General features: G+C 29.2%; 3 non-coding genes and 3 pseudogenes across 3 annotated transcripts; all 6 read left to right on the top strand.

Moving 5' to 3' along the window:
- The first annotated feature begins 408 nt into the window (after nucleotides 1-408).
- Nucleotides 409-527, top strand: LOC119664475. The gene has a single exon (XR_005251211.1). It is a non-coding gene; the product is annotated as a 5S ribosomal RNA (ribosomal RNA).
- A 936-nt stretch (nucleotides 528-1,463) lies between these two features.
- LOC119664474 lies at nucleotides 1,464-1,582 on the top strand. Its single transcript, XR_005251210.1, has one exon. It is a non-coding gene; the product is annotated as a 5S ribosomal RNA (ribosomal RNA).
- Nucleotides 1,583-2,624: 1,042 nt separating this feature from the next.
- On the top strand, nucleotides 2,625-2,743 carry LOC119664477 (annotated as a pseudogene).
- Nucleotides 2,744-3,667: 924 nt separating this feature from the next.
- On the top strand, nucleotides 3,668-3,785 carry LOC119664476 (annotated as a pseudogene).
- Nucleotides 3,786-4,669: 884 nt separating this feature from the next.
- On the top strand, nucleotides 4,670-4,788 carry LOC119664473 (annotated as a pseudogene).
- Nucleotides 4,789-6,806: 2,018 nt separating this feature from the next.
- Nucleotides 6,807-6,925, top strand: LOC119664472. The gene has a single exon (XR_005251209.1). It is a non-coding gene; the product is annotated as a 5S ribosomal RNA (ribosomal RNA).
- Nucleotides 6,926-7,944: the final 1,019 nt, after the last annotated feature.

The raw sequence follows: 7,944 nt of genomic DNA, 5'->3' as shown, positions 1-7,944 counted from the left end.
TTAAATTTTTTAATAAAAATATAAGTATGTATAATAATTTTATTCTTCCTTAAAGATTAAGTTAAAGTTAAAGTTAATGTTACAGGCAATAGTACTACATAATTAAGCATGTAAAATACAAACACGGATATGTTCAATAACAGTTTTAGTTTAATTTTTCTATTCTGTTCATATTAACTTCACTAGAGAAGAAGAAAAAAGAAACTTTTCTATTTTATTTAAATTGAAATGAAAAATAAAATAAAATAGCTTTGGAAATAGCTTTAGAGTATTTTCTATTTTCCATTTTCCATTTTCCATATTATATATAGTACGTAGTAACTAGTACGTATAAGAATAAGAATAAGAATAAGAATAAGAATAAGATTAAAATACTGGTAGATGTAGATTTTTTGAAACGCTTTCTTTGCCAACGACCATACCACGTTGAATACATCGGTTCTCGTCCGATCACCGAAATTAAGCAGCGTCGGGCGCGGTTAGTACTTAGATGGGGGACCGCTTGGGAACACCGCGTGTTGTTGGCTCCACAACACTTTTTTACTTTTTTCCTTTTTTTTGCGGTTTTAATTTTTTTTTATTTTATTTTGTTACTAATAATATTTTTCTTTATATCACATATCTATTATTTATTTATATAAAATGCAATTATTTAACTAATTTCTGCTGTATACGTATATTCGCATCATTTTTAATTTTGAAATTGTAATCGTGTCGTATACGAAATGCACGTAAGCTCAAGTTTTGTTCAGTTCCATATAAAATGTACAATAGGCATGCATGCGAGTGCGAGTGCAAGTGTGAGTACGAGTGCCAGCGTGAATGAAAACCTTAAATGATAGAAAACTTTTCAAGTAAAATTACTAATTAAGAAGCTTTGCTTATATTCCTTGTCCTTATTGAATAAAATTTAATAAAACAACAATCTATTGATTGCGCCTATTTATTAGCACTAGCACTAGCACTAGCACTAGCACTAGCACTAGCACTAGCACTAGCACTAGCACTAGCACTAGCAATAGCACTAGCACTAGCACTAGCACTAGCATTCATATGTTAAATTTTTAATAAAAATATAAGTATGTATAATAATTTTATTCTTCCTTAAAGATTAAGTTAAAGTTAAAGTTAATGTTACAGGCAATAGTACTACATAATTAAGCATGTAAAATACAAACACGGATATGTTCAATAACAGTTTTAGTTTAATTTTTCTATTCTGTTCATATTAACTTCACTAGAGAAGAAGAAAAAAGAAACTTTTCTATTTTATTTAAATTGAAATGAAAAATAAAATAAAATAGCTTTGGAAATAGCTTTAGAGTATTTTCTATTTTCCATTTTCCATTTTCCATATTATATATAGTACGTAGTAACTAGTACGTATAAGAATAAGAATAAGAATAAGAATAAGAATAAGATTAAAATACTGGTAGATGTAGATTTTTTGAAACGCTTTCTTTGCCAACGACCATACCACGTTGAATACATCGGTTCTCGTCCGATCACCGAAATTAAGCAGCGTCGGGCGCGGTTAGTACTTAGATGGGGGACCGCTTGGGAACACCGCGTGTTGTTGGCTCCACAACACTTTTTTACTTTTTTCCTTTTTTTTGCGGTTTTAATTTTTTTTTATTTTATTTTGTTACTAATAATATTTTTCTTTATATCACATATCTATTATTTATTTATATAAAATGCAATTATTTAACTAATTTCTGCTGTATACGTATATTCGCATCATTTTTAATTTTGAAATTGTAATCGTGTCGTATACGAAATGCACGTAAGCTCAAGTTTTGTTCAGTTCCATATAAAATGTACAATAGGCATGCATGCGAGTGCGAGTGCAAGTGTGAGTACGAGTGCCAGCGTGAATGAAAACCTTAAATGATAGAAAACTTTTCAAGTAAAATTACTAATTAAGAAGCTTTGCTTATATTCCTTGTCCTTATTGAATAAAATTTAATAAAACAACAATCTATTGATTGCGCCTATTTATTAGCACTAGCACTAGCACTAGCACTAGCACTAGCACTAGCACTAGCACTAGCACTAGCACTAGCACTAGCAAGCACTAGCACTAGCACTAGCACTAGCACTAGCACTAGCACTAGCACTAGCACTAGCACTAGCACTAGCACTAGCACTAGCACTAGCACTAGCAGTAGCACTAGCACTAGCACTAGCAGTAGCACTAGCATTCATATGTTAAATTTTTTAATAAAAATATAAGTATGTATAAAATTTTATTCTTCCTTAAAGATTAAGTTAAAGTTAAAGTTAATATTGAAGTTAATATTACAGGCAATAGTACTACATAATTAAGCATGTAAAATACAAACACGGATATGCTCAATAACAGTTTTAGTTTAATTTTCCTATTCTGTTCATATTAACTTCACTAGAGAAGAAGAAAAAAGAAACTTTTCTATTTTATTTTATTTAAATTGAAATGAAAAATAAAATAAAATAGCTTTGGAAATTGCTTTAGAGTATTTTCTATTTTCCATTTTCCATTTTTCATATAATATATAGTACGTAGTAAGTAGTACGTATAAGAATAAGAATAAGAATAAGATTAAAAATACTGGTAGATGTAGATTTTTTGAAACACTTTCTTTGCCAACGATCATACCACGTTGAATACATCGGTTTTCGTCCGCTCACTGAAATTAAGCAGCGTCGGGCGCGGTTAGTACTTAGATGGGGGACCGCTTGGGAACACCGCGTGTTGTTGGCTTCACAACACTTTTTTACTTTTTTACTTTTTTCCTTTTTTTTCCGGTTTTAATTTTTTTTATATTATTTTGTAAATAATAATATTTTTTTTTATACACCTATCTATTATTTATTTATGTAAAACGCAATTATTTAACTAATTTCTGCTGTATACGTGTACTCGCATCATTTTTAATTTTGAATTTTGAATTTTGAATTTTGAAAATCGTAATCGTGTCGTATACGCAATGCACCGTAAGCACAAGTTTTGTTCAGTTCCATATAAAATGTACAATAGGCATGTATGCGAGTGTGAGTGCGAGTGCAAGTGTGAGTACGAGTGCCAGCGTAAATGAAAACCTTAAATGTTAGAAAACTTTTCAAGTAAAATTACTATTTAAGAAGCTTTGCTTATATTCCTTGTCTTCATTGTATAAAATTTAATAAAACAACAATCTATTGATTGCGCCTATTTATTAGCACTAGCACCAGCACTAGCACTAGCACTAGCAGTAGCACTAGCATTCATATGTTAAATTTTTTAATAAAAATATAAGTATATATAATAATTTTATTCTTCCTTAAAGATAAAATTAAAGTTAAAGTTAATATTGAAGTTAATATTACAGGCAATAGTACTACATAATTAAGCATGTAAAATACAAACACGAATATGTTCAATAACAGTTTTAGTTTAATTTTTCTATTCTGTTCATATTAACTTCACTAGAGAAGAAGAAAAAAGAAACTTTTCTATTTTATTTTATTTAAATTGAAATGAAAAATAAAATAAAATAGCTTTGGAAATAGCTTTAGAGTATTTTCTATTTTCCTATTTTCCATTTTCCATATTATATATAGTACGTAGTAAGTAGTACGTATAAGAATAAGAATAAGAATAAGAATAAAATACTGGTAGATGTAGATTTTTTGAAACACTTTCTTCGCCAGCGACCATACCACGTTGAATACATCGGTTCTCGTCCGATCACCGAAATTAAGCAGCGTCGGGCGCGGTTAGTACTTAGATGGGGACCGCTTGGGAACACCGCGTGTTGTTGGCATCACAACACTTTTTTACTTTTTTCCTTTTTTTTGCGGTTTTAATTTTTTTTTATTTTATTTTGTTACTAATAATATTTTTCTTTATATCACATATCTATTATTTATTTATATAAAATGCAATTATTTAACTAATTTCTGCTGTATACGTATATTCGCATCATTTTTAATTTTGAAATTGTAATCGTGTCGTATACGCAATGCACCGTAAGCACAAGTTTTGTTCAGTTCCATATAAAATGTACAATAGGCATGCATGCGAGTGCGAGTCCAAGTGTGAGTACGAGTGCCAGCGTGAATGAAAACCTTAAATGATAGAAAACTTTTCAAGTAAAATTACTAATTAAGAAGCTTTGCTTATATTCCTTGTCTTTATTGAATAAAATTTAATAAAACAACAATCTATTGATTGCGCCTATTTATTAGCACTAGCACTAGCACTAGCACTAGCACTAGCACTAGCATTCATATGTTAAATTTTTTAATAAAAATATAAGTATATATAATAATTTTATTCTTCCTTAAAGATAAAATTAAAGTTAAAGTTAATATTGAAGTTAATATTACAGGCAATAGTACTTCATAATTAAGCATGTAAAATACAAACACGGATATGTTCAATAACAGTTTTAGTTTAATTTTTCTATTCTGTTCATATTAACTTCACTAGAGAAGAAGAAAAAAGAAACTTTTCTATTTTATTTTATTTAAATTGAAATGAAAAATAAAATAAAATAGCTTTGAAAATAGCTTTAGAGTATTTTCTATTTTCCATTTTCCATTTTCCATATAATATATAGTACGTAGTAAGTAGTACGTATAAGAATAAGAATAAGAATAAGAATAAGAATACTGTAGATGTGATTTTTTGAAAAACTTTCTTTTGCCCAACGATCATACCACGTTGAATACATCGGTTTTCGTCCGCTCACTGAAATTAAGCAGCGTCGGGCGCGGTTAGTACTTAGATGGGGGACCGCTTGGGAACACCGCGTGTTGTTGGCTTCACAACACTTTTTTACTTTTTTACTTTTTTCCTTTTTTTTCCGGTTTTAATTTTTTTTATATTATTTTGTAAATAATAATATTTTTTTTTATACACCTATCTATTATTTATTTATGTAAAACGCAATTATTTAACTAATTTCTGCTGTATACGTGTACTCGCATCATTTTTAATTTTGAATTTTGAATTTTGAATTTTGAAAATCGTAATCGTGTCGTATACGCAATGCACCGTAAGCACAAGTTTTGTTCAGTTCCATATAAAATGTACAATAGGCATGTATGCGAGTGTGAGTGCGAGTGCAAGTGTGAGTACGAGTGCCAGCGTAAATGAAAACCTTAAATGTTAGAAAACTTTTCAAGTAAAATTACTATTTAAGAAGCTTTGCTTATATTCCTTGTCTTCATTGTATAAAATTTAATAAAACAACAATCTATTGATTGCGCCTATTTATTAGCACTAGCACCAGCACTAGCACTAGCACTAGCAGTAGCACTAGCATTCATATGTTAAATTTTTTAATAAAAATATAAGTATATATAATAATTTTATTCTTCCTTAAAGATAAAATTAAAGTTAAAGTTAATATTGAAGTTAATATTACAGGCAATAGTACTACATAATTAAGCATGTAAAATACAAACACGGATATGTTCAATAACAGTTTTAGTTTAATTTTTCTATTCTGTTCATATTAACTTCACTAGAGAAGAAGAAAAAAGAAACTTTTCTATTTTATTTTATTTAAATTGAAATGAAAAATAAAATAAAATAGCTTTGGAAATAGCTTTAGAGTATTTTCTATTTTCCATTTTCCATTTTCCATATAATATATAGTACGTAGTAAGTAGTACGTATAAGAATAAGAATAAGAATAAGAATAAGAATAAGAATAAGAATAGCTGGTAGATGTTAGAATTTTTTTGGAAACACTTTCTTTTGACAACGACCATACCACGGTTGAATTACATAGGTTCTCGTCCGATCAAACCGAAATTAAGCAGCGTCGGGCGCGGTTAGTACTTAGAATGGGGGACCGCTTGGGAACACCGGTGTTGTTGGCTTCACAACACTTTTTTACTTTTTTCCTTTTTTTTGCGGTTTTAATTTTTTTTTATTTTATTTTGTTACTAATAATATTTTTATTTATATCACATATCTATTATTTATTTATATAAAATGCAATTATTTAACTAATTTCTGCTGTATACGTGGTGTACTCGCATCATTTTTAATTTTGAATTTTGAAAATCGTAATCGTGTCGTATACGCTATGCACCGTAAGCACAAGTTTTGTTCAGTTCCATATAAAATGTACAATAGGCATGTATGCGAGTGCGAGTGCAAGTGTGAGTACGAGTGCCAGCGTGAATGAAAACCTTAAATGATAGAAAACTTTTCAAGTAAAAATACTAATTAAGAAGCTTTGCTTATATTCCTTGTCTTTATTGAATAAAATTTAATAAAACAACAATCTATTGATTGCGCCTATTTATTAGCACTAGCACTAGCACTAGCACTAGCACTAGCACTAGCACTAGCACTAGCACTAGCACTAGCAATAGCACTAGCACTAGCACTAGCATAGCATAGAAGTAGATAATTTCATATTTAAATTTTAATAAAAATATAAGTATGTATAATAATTTTATTCTTCCTTAAAGATTAAGTTAAAGTTAAAGTTAATGTTACAGGCAATAGTACTACATAATTAAGCATGTAAAATACAAACACGGATATGTTCAATAACAGTTTTAGTTTAATTTTTCTATTCTGTTCATATTAACTTCACTAGAGAAGAAGAAAAAAGAAACTTTTCTATTTTATTTAAATTGAAATGAAAAATAAAATAAAATAGCTTTGGAAATAGCTTTAGAGTATTTTCTATTTTCCATTTTCCATTTTCCATATTATATATAGTACGTAGTAACTAGTACGTATAAGAATAAGAATAAGAATAAGAATAAGAATAAGATTAAAATACTGGTAGATGTAGATTTTTTGAAACGCTTTCTTTGCCAACGACCATACCACGTTGAATACATCGGTTCTCGTCCGATCACCGAAATTAAGCAGCGTCGGGCGCGGTTAGTACTTAGATGGGGGACCGCTTGGGAACACCGCGTGTTGTTGGCTCCACAACACTTTTTTACTTTTTTCCTTTTTTTTGCGGTTTTAATTTTTTTTTATTTTATTTTGTTACTAATAATATTTTTCTTTATATCACATATCTATTATTTATTTATATAAAATGCAATTATTTAACTAATTTCTGCTGTATACGTATATTCGCATCATTTTTAATTTTGAAATTGTAATCGTGTCGTATACGAAATGCACGTAAGCTCAAGTTTTGTTCAGTTCCATATAAAATGTACAATAGGCATGCATGCGAGTGCGAGTGCAAGTGTGAGTACGAGTGCCAGCGTGAATGAAAACCTTAAATGATAGAAAACTTTTCAAGTAAAATTACTAATTAAGAAGCTTTGCTTATATTCCTTGTCCTTATTGAATAAAATTTAATAAAACAACAATCTATTGATTGCGCCTATTTATTAGCACTAGCACTAGCACTAGCACTAGCACTAGCACTAGCACTAGCACTAGCACTAGCACTAGCAATAGCACTAGCACTAGCACTAGCACTAGCACTAGCACTAGCACTAGCACTAGCACTAGCACTAGCACTAGCACTAGCACTAGCACTAGCACTAGCACTAGCACTAGCAGTAGCACTAGCACTAGCACTAGCAGTAGCACTAGCATTCATATGTTAAATTTTTTAATAAAAATATAAGTATGTATAAAATTTTATTCTTCCTTAAAGATTAAGTTAAAGTTAAAGTTAATATTGAAGTTAATATTACAGGCAATAGTACTACATAATTAAGCATGTAAAATACAAACACGGATATGCTCAATAACAGTTTTAGTTTAATTTTCCTATTCTGTTCATATTAACTTCACTAGAGAAGAAGAAAAAAGAAACTTTTCTATTTTATTTTATTTAAATTGAAATGAAAAATAAAATAAAATAGCTTTGGAAATTGCTTTAGAGTATTTTCTATTTTCCATTTTCCATTTTTCATATAATATATAGTACGTAGTAAGTAGTACGTATAAGAATAAGAATAAGAATAAGATTAAAATACTGG

This window comes from Teleopsis dalmanni, unplaced genomic scaffold (genome assembly GCF_002237135.1).
Source record: "Teleopsis dalmanni isolate 2A unplaced genomic scaffold, ASM223713v2 unscaffolded_contig_1984, whole genome shotgun sequence".
Classification (NCBI taxonomy): Eukaryota; Metazoa; Arthropoda; class Insecta; order Diptera; family Diopsidae; genus Teleopsis; species Teleopsis dalmanni.
This window is presented reverse-complemented; position numbering and strand designations above follow the sequence as displayed.